The 14409-nt window shown below is 45.7% G+C and overlaps 1 protein-coding gene across 8 annotated transcripts in view; it reads left to right on the forward strand.

Annotated features, from left to right (window-relative positions):
• Window positions 1–14409, forward strand: part of LOC144799967 (beta-galactoside alpha-2,6-sialyltransferase 1-like) — a 419348-nt gene that overhangs the window by 354402 nt on the left and 50537 nt on the right. The gene's annotated exons all lie outside the window — the stretch shown is intronic.

Genomic DNA, 14409 nt, shown 5'->3' on the forward strand with positions numbered 1-14409 from the left:
GAAAAACGAAGTGGCCACACAGGTACAGCACGAACTGACACACGAAGCAGAGCCCCAAGAATGTCGCGGTCCGACACTCGAAGACACCATGCGCGAGCTGTCCAAGATCAGACGGAACAGTCCTCTGGATCGTCACATTCTAGCAGGGAATCACGTCGATCTCGGTGGGAGAGGAGGTCACCTTCCAGAGAATCCAGACCGTCGTCCCGAGACTCTGCATACACTATTGAATACCTGAATTTGGCAGCAGATCCGGACCAGCTCAAGAGATACCCTCGGCTGGACATCAAAGTTGGAAATCACGACTCAAAGTTTGTGCTAGACTCTGGTGCATCCTTAAACTACATTCCAGTCACCGAATATGAAAGGATGAGTCCACGACCTTCTCTGACATTTGCACCCGTGAGAGTCTTCACGTGGATGGCTAAGAAGCCACTTCCCTGCCTGGGGAAGTTCTCAACGACTCTTACACACGACAACACAACTATATCAGCGGTCATCCATGTTATCAAGGGCCCTGAAGCAGACTGTCTTTTGAGCCTACCAACCGCTGAACGGCTCCACCTGGTAGAAATTCTTTTCAAAGTCAGCGACATCCGAGATGTGACTCGCCTGTTTCCCAGATTGTTTCAAGGATTGGGCAAATTGAAAGACTGTCAAGTGCGACTGCACATCAATGAACAAGTCAGGCCCGTCGCCCAGCACCCTCGGCGGGTACCATTTCATCTACAGGCCGCTGTTGAGGAAGAACTCCAAGATTTGTTAGCTGCGGACATCATCGAACGCACTGACGGCCCGACCCCATGGGTATCGCCAGTCGTCATCGTCCCAAAAAAGGGCACGGCCGACAAAGTCAGACTCTGTGTGGACATGCGCCTGCCCAACACTGCAATAGAACGAGAGCGACACCCGGGGCCACACTTGAGCGACATGATCGCAGCACTTAATGGAGCCACTGTGTTTTCCAAATTGGATTTGAATAAAGGTTACCATCAATTGGAATTGGAAGCGGGGTCTAGATATATCACCACCTTCGCAACCCACCTGGGGTTGTTTAGATATAAAAGACTGAGCTTCGGTGTGTCCTCGGCGGCCGAGATATTTCAAGAAATGATTCGGCAAGTCATTCAAAATATTCCTAACACGCTCAACTATAGCGATGACATCCTTGTCTATGGTTCTGACGTCCGAGAACACGACATTGCGCTCAATCGTGTCTGCCATGCCCTATTGGCGGCAAACTTGACTCTGAACAAAGAAAAATGCGAATTTCACCAGGCCACGCTGAAGTTCTTCGGTCATATCTTTTCTGGTGCCGGCATGAAACCTGATCCTGACAAAATTGTGACCTTAAACAACACCAAGAGTCCCCGAGATGTCAGCGACCTCAGGTCGTTCCTTGGAATGGCCAGTTATTGTGCTCGTTACATTAGGGACTAAGCTACGATCAGCCACCCCCTCTGCATGCTAACCAAACAGGGTCAGCCATTTGAATGGACTCCCCAATGTGAGCAGGCATTCAAGGAAATCAAGAAAGCGGTGGAATCAGCGAACCACTTGTCATATTTCAACCCAAAGCGAAAAACTGAAATAACTGTAGATGCCAGCCCCGTGGGACTTGGAGCGATCCTGGCACAATATGAAAATGACTCAGATCAACGCCGCATCATTGCCTACGCGAGTCGTAGTCTGACTGAGCCGGAACGAGCCTACTCCCAGCCCGAAAAGGAGAGCCTAGCCGTAGTATGGGCATGTGAACATTTTCATGTCTTTATTTATGGCAAACATTTCACTCTAATTACAGATCATCAAGCTCTCATCACCATTTATGGAAACCCAAGATCCAAGATGCCCCCGCGGATTGAGAGGTGGGGCCTACGGTTACAGGAATATACCTTCACTATAATTCACAAACCAGGGAAGTCTGAAAATCCAGCGGACTACATGTCCCGGCATCCTCTTCCATCGTCAGCTTCCAAGTCCTCCATCGCAGAAGAGTACATTCATTTTGTAACAGACCAAGCTCTTCCTCCAGCTATCCCTATGGAGACCATTCGAGAAAGTACAGCACAGGATGTCATCCTGCAGAAAGTCCTTCACAAAGTCCGCAACAATCGATGGAGGCACGATCCTCAGGACGATAATGCCGACTCTCTGACCCAACGTGAACTACAAGCCTTCCGGCACGTGAGTGGCGAACTGTCGGTCACGACTGATGGCATACTGTTGCGTGATCAGAGGATTGTAATTCCTACTCAACTGAGACAAGGAGTGGTTGCTCTTGCACATGAAGGGCATCGAGGAATAGTGTCGACCAAACGAGCACTAAGGGAACGAGTGTGGTTTCCGTTCCTCGATCAACTAGTGGAAGCCACCGTGAAGGATTGCCATCTCTGTCAACTCACTAGCAAGAGCGATCCTCCAGCACCATTACATATGACCACCCTGCCCAGTGGTGTGTGGCAAGAAATCGCCATAGACTTTTATGGACCTCTGTCATCGGGCAAATATGTACTGGCCATCATTGATGAGTATTCCAGATACCCCATTGCCTGTTTTGTGCCATCCACGAACACTGCCAGTACTCTTAAAGTACTCGATGAAGTCTTTGCAACGTGGGGAGTTCCCAAGATAGTTAAATCGGACAATGGGCCTCCTTTCAACGGAAATGACTTTGCAGCTTTTGCGAAACACTTAGACTTTCATCACCGCAGGATTACGCCCCTCTGGCCACAGGCAAATGGGACAATTGAGAGATTCATGGCCACACTCAAAAAGACCTTCCAACATGCCACTGTGGAAGGGAGAGACATGCAAACAGCACTCAATGAAGTCCTTCGAGCTTATCGTACAACTCCTCACGCAACGACTGGCCAATGCCCGGCGACCCTCATGCTGGGACGCCCCATGAGGAATCGCATTCCAACGTGGGATGGAGCCTTAGAAGCATCATCATCTGAGAAAGACCCGCGTGAAATAAGAGCCATTGATGAACGCAACAAAGGAAAAATGAAGGCCTACGCAGACCACCGGAGAAGAGCGAGGTCATTATCATTACACGAAGGGGACCATGTTATCGTCAAGCAGGAAACGCAGAAAAAGACTGACTGTCCATTCAAGGACGAACCATTGGTGGTCACAAGAAGGAAAGGGACTATGGTGACTGCAGAGTCCGAACAGCGGCGAGTCACGAGAAACATCTTGCACTTTAAGAAACTGCCACAAGACACTTCAAGAACCATGATGAGTGAAACGGACAGTCCCAGAGCGAAAGAACCGCATTCAAATGATCATGAGAGCACTGCTCCGATCATTGAGACCCTGAGTACCAATAGTCCGAGAGCCAGGTCACCACGACCTCATCGTGACGTACGTCCACCCAAGAGACTGATCGAGGAGATGGACTGAGAAGTCAGTATGTTTTGTTTGTTCTGTCACAAAGGGGGGAGATGTTGTGAAGTTAGCACACCAGTAGTTGGGAGTGGGAGGAGCTAGGGGGCCAGAGGAAGAGGAGGAGTGGACGCAGGAAATAGTTAGTTAGTGTAGGGACAAGGCAGGGGTAAGACGTGGTGAATAAAGCTCCAGTTTACATGATTACTTGTGTCTGTGCTTATTGTAGCAGGATGCTACAGGACCCTCAGTGTCAAACAAACATGACCTACCCTCAAAGCATTTAAATCTACAAATCATAACACGAGCGCTTTGACGCCTCATGAGGCTAAGAAGCGCTATATAAATGCATTTACATCTGACTTCCAACCTATTTGCTTAGGGCCCGATTCACAGAACTAACTTAAGACAAAATCCTAAACTTACTACTTTTGGTATTCACAGAAGTTAGGATTTCGTCTTAAGTTTGTCTTAAAACAGACTTAAGACAGACTTAAGACAGACTTAAGAGAAAATCCCAACTTAAGTCTGTCTTAAGACAAATTTAAGACAAAATCCTAACTTCTGTGAATACCAAAAGTAGTAAGTTTAGGATTTTGTCTTAAGTTAGTTCTGTGAATCGGGCCCGATGTTGGTAAAGATGAATCCATTCTATTTGAAGTATTAATCACAATTGCCTTGTTCAGAGTAAAAATGGTGTACATGCAGTGCTGTACACCAAATGCGATGCAGTGCGTGCAACGAAATTCGTTTTATTTATTTATATGTTTACTTACCTGCTAAACTCCGTAATCCATACATTACTGCCCCCACCCTGCCCCTCCTCCTCCCCACGTCACCGCCCAGCCAGTACTCCCACTACTGGCCGCGGCTGGCAGTACACAGTGTTCCCGACAAGCTTGGGTACTTCAATAGAGGAAAGAGCCCATTATCCCAAAAAAGCAACATCCCACCATCTAACCAAAGCAGCTCGCCCCACCATGCCCAACACAGTGACAAATCACATATACAAACATTCAGCCAGAACAGATGCCTAAGCCTTTGACTAGACGAGGTTGGCCGATATAGTTTTAGTAAACAAACACGGGTACTGTCTGAAGAGACTTCGCTGAATCGCACTCAATTTTAAAGTGCTGTGGCATTTAGGCACTAGATGGCTATTTGGTCTAATATGATACAATTTATTTAGGTACGCAATGTAAATACACCCGATGAAATAGGAAATTTGGCAAACTGGCTTTATGTAAGCCCAAGGAGCAGTCGAATATGTGACATTTTATAACTGTTTTAAAATATATCGAAAACACCCAGTAGTATTAAATATTTCTTTTAAAAAGAATATTCTGCCCAAAACCATATACTGCAATGGCATACATCAATTTAAATGCCTAAAATCTATTACACATATTCTAGAACACATTCAGAAAAAAATATTTCTCTGCTATGTCACACTTTTGGGGTATATGTACCCCTATTTACTTAAGAAACAGGGACAGCAGTAACAATTTTAGACAAACATAGAGATCCAAAACACGTATTGAAGCTTGACTTTCTTTTTATTCCAAAATTTGACTTCCAGTAAAAGTTCCCAGCACGCGACTTGCCAATACATGTTTCGTCTTACAAAGACTTTCTCAAGGTGATATGAGGCTTGTGTCAAGTGTACATCCGTACAAGGTGCGAGTTCCAATAGTGAACAAGTAATTCACAGGAGCTTTCTCTGATAAATGTATAGAAGGCCGCTCAATGATAGGCCAAAATATGGTAACAATGTATTCCTCCATCAGTCCTGGAAGGTGAAGTATGAGCCTGAGCATACAATAGTAGTTGTCCCAATCATCAAGGAAATTACTTATTCAGAGCCAGATATGATGCATAAGTGGGTCCTCAGTACTCTCCCAATTGAAACATAATATGTAAATCGGACAAGACCTTGATAAGTCCCGACCTTAACGAAAAGAGTCCACACGTAGATTCCTCATCCTCCATATTAAAGTCAGGACGCCTACTACCAATTTTGCCTGCGCTTCAAAGGTCAAGGCATTATGGATCCAGACACCTAAATATTTTACCACCGCCTTAGGCTGCAGGGGTAGCCCCGAGACGAGGGACACCAATGGTTGCCCTAATAGTGGATTCCTCTTCCTAAAAGATGGATTTCGGATTTACTTGAGTTCAGTTGTAGGCAATTGGCCGCCTTCCACTCTGCAACAGCCACCATGCCGCTTTGGAATTTAGCCAGACCCAGAGTAGGATTGTTTGAAAGACAGATCGCAAGCTCTGTAACATCAGCATATGACACCAGCGTGAGCCCCTGGGCTTTCACAACCTGAGCCAATGGTTGAATATAAATGTTAAATAGAGTAGGGCTTAGCGAGGAACGCTGGGGAACACCATGTCACAGAGTGTGTGAATGAAAACTATGTGGGGGGTAAACAACCTGAGAAGATAGCTCAGAGAGAAAGGATAAGAACCAGGCTAGTGCAGCTCTGCCAATACCAATCTCTTGTAAACGCAGAAGTAAAATATCATGAGACACGGTATCAAAAGCTACGTTTAAGTCAAGCAGGATCAGAGCAGAGGATCTGTTTCATCTAGGGAGCCACGGAGATGCTCAGTAACAGCAAGGAGAGCCGATTCGGCCCTGTGCCGTGGTCTGAAACCATTCTGAGAAATGTCCAGAATTTTGTTAGTCCCCAAGAAATTCTTAAGATGGTGTTAATATGTGTCAAAGTGATTTTAGAGAGAAATGGCAGTAAAGAAATGGGATGAAAAGTTTCTGGTTTGGAAGCATCCAAAGCGAGGTTTTTAAGAAGGGAAATAACTTTGGCATGCTTCCAAGAAGCTGGTACAGATGCTGATGTCAAGGAAAGACTTATCAGCTCAAGACAGAGTGGGAAAGACAATCCTGAAATTTAAGAAACAGATCCGGCTTAAGGGGGTCAGCTGGTGAGCCTGATTTGACTTTGTTACAGAGAATCTGTAGCTCTTCGAAGGACAGCAGAGAGAAAAGGTGGAGGCGTGGCAGAGGTAGCTAGAATGAACCTCTAACCTTAAATGATTAGTATAAGACGTAAAGTTGGAATAAATATATTCTACTTTACTAATAAAATACTTTGCCAGTTCCTTGCATTGGACTTTAGAAGCTATAGAGGGCTTAGCCGCAGATGCAGGTTTCCTGAGGCCATTGAGGAGGGAGCAGATTTTTGCAGAGTTACTACTGTTTTTTATTTCATTTGCAACATACTAGGCTCTAGATTTCTAAATCAGTTTATGATATGCCTAAATGGTTGCTCTGTAATGTGTTTTTATAGAAGGATCACAGGAGCGTCTCCAGGTGCATTCAAGACCTTGTAGTTTTTTTCTGGCTGAAATCAGTGTCTCTTTGAACCAAGGGCTGGCATGTGTTCTCTTACTGCAGGTCGATCTGACAGGGCTATACATGTCAAGAGGATGAGTAAGCTAGTCATGGAAGGGACTATTTGCTGCCTCAACACTAGTGGGCACTGGATTCGAAGAAGATCTAAACTAAAAATGTGTTAGAATCGAGCTTGTCCCATGGGTGTTTAGAAATAGGGTCAGAGTAAGAGGGCTGTTTAAGGCCTTCGAAGCAGATGGACATAGAAATCAAAAAAATTATCTGTCTAAGTCACAGGGAGAGGGATATAGACTTTTAACAGGTAAAAGTTGGAAAAGACAGGGTGAAGGAGGTGCCAAGCTGAAAGTGTGGCATCAGAGACACGTTGCATCATCTGGCACACTGCAAGATCATCTAAAAAATTGGTGATATCGCCATCTTAGCAGGCATCCAGCTGAAGATTAAGATCACCAACAATATTAAAATTAGCTGACTTCATGGTCAGTGTGATAGCCAAATTAATTAGAGCCTCCTTAAAGGATTTGGATGGGCCAGTAGGTAGATAAATTAGCAGCCCCAAAAGGTAAAATTACTATTAAGCGCAATTTTAAAGAAAGCACTTTAATAGTCGCAAGTACAGGTCTCTTTAAAAATACTGCGATGCCCCCACCTCTACCGCTACCTCTATTAAAGTTCTTCAAAGCATAGCCTGGGGAAGAGCAAGAACGGGCTCTGCTACGGTGTCCTGGGTAAGCCAGGCCTCCATCAGAAACACATATCTGGGGTCTGATCTTGAATCAGGTCAAACACCTTGGCATGGTGCTTGATGATGGAGCAGCAGTTCAGATTGAGGTGCTTGTATTCTGTGGCCCGGGGGTACAGCTCAATAGTAGGGCCAACATTGCTGGTCTTAAAGCCACAGAGCTTGCAGTGGAAAGCTTGCCCATCTGGGACCCAGCCATGATTATTGCAACATTTAGGGCGAGTTCTGAAAGAATGAAGCTCCATCTGAGAGTAGACAACCTGTGAGCATTTGTAGAGGCATAGTGTTGGTAGAGCCTGCCTCAGGCACTCCTTTGTTATGCCAGTGGTGCGCTCGCTGCACGCTTGCATAAAGTTCCTGGGGGGTTCAACAGGCTCCTCCCGGGCTTGCCTATGATTGGACAAAAACAATCAATCAGTGCGAAGCAATGCCGTCAGGCAGAGATGCCTACAAGGTACTTTATAAAGAGTCAAAAGGTCGCAATACAATAATTAGCAGCAGCGTCTGATAGAGATATTCTAAATCAACAGTCTAAAAAGCACATATAAAACATACATCTAAAAGAAATGCGTTACTTACCTGTAACTGCAGTTATCCAGTATTGGTGTCTTTCATAGATTCACATGCCTAAATCATTCCCCGTCGTCGGAATGGGAGTCCCCGGTAGATAAATAAAGTAATGTCCCATAGACATACAGATAAATAGGCCTAAAGGCCTCACATTAGTAACCTATCTCTGTCCTTTTGTAGAAAGGACCAAACTCTAGAAAATAGCGAATCAGCTGTCACCTCCCTCTAGAACCCTCTTGGAAGGAGCCTCAGTCCCTCAGATTTTCGTACGCACAAAGCTAAGTAGGCGTGTTACTGAGATAAGTAGGTGAGCCCTTCCAGGGGAGGCGGGAGGGTTGCATGTGAATCTATGAAAGACACCAATACTGGATACCTGCAGTTACTGGTAAGTAACACATTTCTTATCCAGTATTAGGGGTGTCTTTCATAGATTCACATGAACAAAGCACATTTCGGATGGTATAGGATATGCAGGTCATTAGATAACAACATATCAAACAAGTGATAGAAACATGCATTTGCAAGCGAGAGATACCACCAAATTATACAATAGAGAAATGTGAATACATGAAAAGGATGGAGGGATGAAAAGAAGGCTCACCTCTACTGAAACAGATGACGAAGTACTGCTTGTCACACCGCAGCATCCTTCATGAGTTCTGTATCCAGGCAGTAATGCCTAGTGAAGGTATGTGGCGACTTCCATGTTGCCACTCTACAAATGTCTATTACCGGCACTCCTGCAAAGAGCGCCATGGATGTAGATATTGCTCTGGTAGAGTGGGCTCGCAGCCTAGATTGCAGGGGCTGCCCTGCCAGTTCATGACAAAACGAAACAGCTGCAGAAATCCAGCGGGATATACTTTGCTTGGTGAGTGGAAGACCTCTTCTGGGTCTACTGTAAGCTACAAATAGCTGATGAGACTTCCTAAAGGTTTTTGTCTTTTCAATATAGAATTTAAGGCAGCGCTTAAGATCTAGAGAGTGCAACGACCTTTCCGCTGCCATCGTGGGATTCGGGAAGAAAGAGCGTAAGACCACCGGCTCGTTGAGATGGAAGTCCGACGGGACTTTTGGAATAAACTTTGGGTTTGTCCGCAAGATTACACTATCCTGCTTGAATTGCAGGAAAGGCTCTTGTATTGATAAAGCTTGAAGCTCACTCACCCGTCTTGCGGAGGTGAGAGCAAGTAGAAGGGCTGTCTTTCAAGAGAGGTATTTCAGGTCAGCCCTGTGTACCGGTTCAAAGGGATGCTTCATAAGCTGGTTAAGGACTGTGTTCAGGTGCCAGGTAGGTGGCAAAATGTTCACAGGGGGAAAGGTCCTGTAGAGTCCTTTTAAAAAATGTTTGACCAATCTGTTAGACCACAGAGAAGGGCCAGTAGGAGATCTTCTGTAACGGGATATCGCCGCCAAATGGACCCTGATGGACGCATGAGCCAGGCCTGAGTTCGCCAGATGGAGAAGATAAGGCAATATTTGTTCAGGAGAGGAAGAGAAAGGATGTATACCTTGATCTCTACACCAGATGCAAAATCTCTTCCTTTTCAAAGAGTGTGCTTTATTGGTGCTATCAGCCCGAGCCAAGCCAAGATTGCTCTACATTCTGGCGGGATAGTCAAGCTTTGAAATTCTCTGAACTCAGGAGCCAAGCGGCTAATTTGAGTGAGGCCAGATTCCGATGCTGGACTTGCTGGTTGCACATCGTGAGTAGAGATGGGAACCTCTTCAGACGCATCGGCGGTTCCAAAGATAGATGGAGGAGTTCCGTGAAGCAATGTTGGCGGGGCCAAGTTGGGGCTACCAGAATGTATGTATGTATGTATGTATGTATGTATTTGAGCTTGTAAAGCGCACTGCTACCCGTCCGTAGGTTTCCTGGCGCTGTATAACTCTGGGGAACCCGTCCTGGCTTTCCCTGTGGGATGGTCCCTGCTGGGAATCCCCAAGGTGGAGCCAGGCATCCCCGGAATTGATGGGGCCGTTGTGAAGATTAGGCAAGCTAATGCCCAGAGTTGCCGAGTGGAACCCCTGATTAGAGTAAGCACTGAAGCAAGAATTATCGAGTCCGCTGACCCAAGTCCACGACCCTGCCGCGTCGGGAATTGAACCCTGGTCCCGGGCCGACTTCTGCTCCCGGGTCTGCCACCTCTAACCAGTGAGCCACACTACTCCACGAATGAGAGTACAAGGCTCCGCCTTCAGCTTTCTGAGGACCCTGGGAATCATTGGAAAAAGTGGAAAGACGTACGCAAAGACGTTGCACCATGCGATCAAAAATGCATTCCCTAGGGACCCTTTCTGGGGATGCCAATTTGCGAAGTGTGGGCATTTGGTGTTGGACCTTGAGGCGAACAGGTCGATCTGAGGAGTACCCCATCTTGAGAAAATTTGATTGAGGATTCCTTGATCCAGTTCCCACTCGTGAGACGTTGTTCTCTGTCTGCTTAGTGAATCGACGAGCACATTGTCCATGCCTGGAACATACTCCGCCCGAAGAGATATATTGTGTCCGATTACCCAGTTCCAAATTTTCTGCGACTCTTGAGAGAGTGTCATTGAGCGAGTCCCTCTTTGTTTGTTGAGGTAGTGCATCGTCGTAGTGTTGTCTGTACTGACGAGCACTAGGGAATTTTTGATTCTTGGAAGGAAAGCTTGCAGGGCGAGAAAGACTGCCCGTAGTTCCAGGAGATTGATATGGAGCCCCTTTTCTAAGGGGGACCACTTCCCACTTATCTGTAGCTCTTGGAGGAAAGCTCCCCAACCTTCCAAGGAGGCGTCTGTCGTGAAGACATGTGGTGTAGCCTGAACCAGGAATGGTGAGCCTTGAGAAAGGTTTCGAACCGATATCCACCATTGAAGGGCCTTGACCATTTGAGGAGTGACCTCCATGCGATCATCAAAAGACCCTGTGCATTGGACCCATTGTTTTGCGAGTGCCTCCTGGAGGGGGCGCATGTGTTGCCTGCAGTGAGGTATCAAGAGGATCCATGACAACATCATTCCCAGTAGGGATTTGAAGTCATGAGCATAGCCAGTGTCAAAAGCCTGTTCTTTCTCTCTTGAGATGGGAAGGCTTTCTTTAGTCATGTGTAGAGAGTTGCACCTAGGAAATTGATGTGCTGCGAAGGTAGAAGGACTGATTTCTCCCAATTGAGTGTGAGTCCTAAATGATTGAAAAGCGTTGGAAGACCTGGTCGTGCCTTCCAAAGATGGAGCCTTGAGCAGCCAGTCGTCCAGATACGGAAAGACTTGATGATGGTGCTGCCTGAGATATGCAGCAACTGGGGAAAGACATTTCGTGAAGATGCGAGGTGTAGACTTGAGCCCGAAGGGCAGGATGCAAAATTGAAAATGTCTGCCTGCCACTGCAAACCGTAAATATTTTTTGTGATTTCTGTGAATCGGGATATGGAAGTAAGCGTCCTGAAGGTCCAGGGACGTCATGAAATCTTCCTCTTCCAGCAGTTGTAAGACCTCCTGGATCGTCACCATGCGAAACGACTGCTTCTTCAGGAATTTGTTCAGGGCCCTGAGGTCCAAAATTGGTCTCCACTTCTTCTCTTTTTTCCGAATTAGAAAGAAGCGAGAGTAAAAGCCCCTTCCTCGTTGAGACGGAGGTACCTTTTCTATTGCCCCTTTCTGGAGAATAAGAGAGACTTCTCGTAGAAGCAGCCGTAGATTTTTGTGATTCATTGGGCGGGGAGGAGTTTGGGGTGGAATATGCGTGAATTCCAGAGAATGGCCGAATTGAATCTATTGAAGGACCCAACGGTCCGTGGTAATCTTTCTCCAATTTGCTAAGAAATTGGAAATTCTTCCTCCAATTTTTGATGAGGGAAACGAATCTGGGACTGGCTGAAGAGACAGGTCATTGTCTACGCCCATTGTTTTTCCGCTGTCCTTTACCACGAAAGGACGACTTGCCATAAGAAGATTGTTGCCCATGTTCCTGGCGTTGCTGATATTGGGGTCGACTCTAGCCTGAAGAGTATGAAGACCTGTATTGATAGTTTCCTCTATAAGTGGACTGTCCTCTTCCTCTAGACCCACGAAAGGACTGGTTCTTGTACTGGAGAGTACCCAGAGCCCTAGCGGTGTCCGTGTCCTTCTTTATATTCTGTAGTGCTTCATCAATTTTGGAGCCAAAGAGCAATTGGCCATCATAGGGCATATCCAATATTTTCGTTTGTACCTCGGGACGAAAGGAAGTTGCTCTTAGCCACCCTTGCCGTCGCAAGACAGCTGCTCCAGCCAGCTGTCGGAAACCAGTTGTAGCGATATCCATCGCACAGTCTATTATTTCTGATGCTGAGGTTTCACCCTCTAGTAAGATTTTCTTTACCTCCTCTTTGGATGTATCTGGTAATTCCGATAGATATGGGGCTATATCTGCCCATAATTGTCTATTGTAGGGCCCCAAGAGCGCTAAGGCATTGGCTGCCTTCACCGTCATTGCAGTCATTGAGGAGAACCGCTTCCCAATGTTGTCTAACCTCCTGCCTTCCTTATCCGGAGGTGCCGATAATGGGGCAGAAGGATTTCTGGAATTCTTCTGTGCCGCCTGGGTCACCACTGAGTCCGGTTTTGGGTGTCCTATCAAACAAGCCGGTGCAGTATCAGGTGCTCTATACTTTTTATCCAATCGAGGTACCACCGGAGTTACGGAGGAAGGGTTCTGCATGACTTTAACACCCTGAGTCCATAAATAATCAATAATGGATATTGATCGCACTGCTTTCTTGAGAGGTTATTTAAAATCATACAAGAAACAGTCTTGTTCTTGAGAGACCATTGCTATTTTAAAACATTGAGCGGCCTTCTCAACTACATTATGGAACCCTCCAATGTCGCCTGGTGGAGAATCTGCGGGCGCAGGCACTGGAGACGCGGGAGAGGGAATTACATAGTCATCCCTGTCATCATGCCTAGATTTAGTATCTTGCAGTTCTCCCTCTTCCTGCTGTTCTTCCTCTTCCTCATCAGAAGTCCTCAAACCGCTCAGGCTGAATATTTAAAGGTGGAGGCTGTGGTCTTGGTGAAGGAGATACTGTAGTAGGTGGTAGAGCAGGAGACTCTGGAAACCTCTGTTTGTAGTCTTGAATGAGGTACCTGTGGTGATGTGTTGTTCATAGTAGCTCGTGACATCAGTCAGTGATGTAATTTAGGGTGTTGGTCATGACAAGTTCTGGGGGATTCAGTTACTGCGTATTTGCCTGGGCTGTGCCAGCTGGGGGTGGCTCTCTGTTCCTGGAATAAACTGCATTGAATCCTCATCACATCGTCTGACAGTCTTCATTTCAATGGCGACAGAGGATGGGATATTCCCTTTCACATTCTAAATCAAACAAGGACTTTGGAGTCTGAATTTCAATTTCATCGTAAGTCCAGCGTTTTTTTTTTGCCTTCACAAACGTGAGTACATCTTCTCTTTTACTAGTCCCAGGCATCTAATTTAAACTTAACAGAGAGCCGTACCCGCCTACATTTATTTATGAACATTCTTCTAAAGTCGATGTACTGCTTCTTTCCGACTTTAATTATTGTCAACGTTGCTTGACACATCCTGATTTTGCTGCAGTATTTGGGCTGTTTCCTGCATTTTGAGGCATGAAGTAACCAATTTGGTGAGGAAATGTATTCTTTTTCACATCTTTAAATCAACTGACTCTCTCACGCGACCAACGCGTTTAATTACGATAAAGTCACTCGCGCACAGACATTCACTCTGCTGGTTGTCCTGACAACGCATCTCATTACGGAAAGACTTCTAACATCGCACTGCACACTGGCTGAGTCGTTCCTCGAGCAGGTTGTTATGACAACGCATGTCAAGCATTTCTTAAGTCTTTTTCACTAACCTTGGTGATTTCTGAAATACCGCGCTGACATACACAGCATCTACAAGTGTGTATCAAGCATTTCCTCTTCATCTCGCAGTGTTGACGTGCAGACGAGCAGACGTCATATCAATTCATGTCATTCAATATGTTTCGTCATATCAATTCATTTTATTTTTTAGTTTGGCATGGTTTTTTTTCTACGTAAAAAGGAGAGGTTTCTATATCCTACAGTGCAATCTAGTGACCGAAGTTTGTATTAAGCCTAGGATTTAAAGATCTCTACGTTTAAAGACTTATACTTCTGTGATACACACACAATTTTTTTTTGTGTATCACTGTGATATATGTGCAAATTCCGGAGAGTATTACTTCTGTGATACACACACAATTTGTTAATTAACCGAATTTTTGTCTATTTTGGTGAAACAACTCTTCTATATTATTTTTTTTTCTCTTTTCTTCTTCTCTTTTTCATTCTATTTTCA

The sequence above is a fragment of the Lissotriton helveticus genome, chromosome 12, assembly GCF_964261635.1.
Source record: "Lissotriton helveticus chromosome 12, aLisHel1.1, whole genome shotgun sequence".
In the NCBI taxonomy this organism is placed as follows: domain Eukaryota; kingdom Metazoa; phylum Chordata; class Amphibia; order Caudata; family Salamandridae; genus Lissotriton; species Lissotriton helveticus.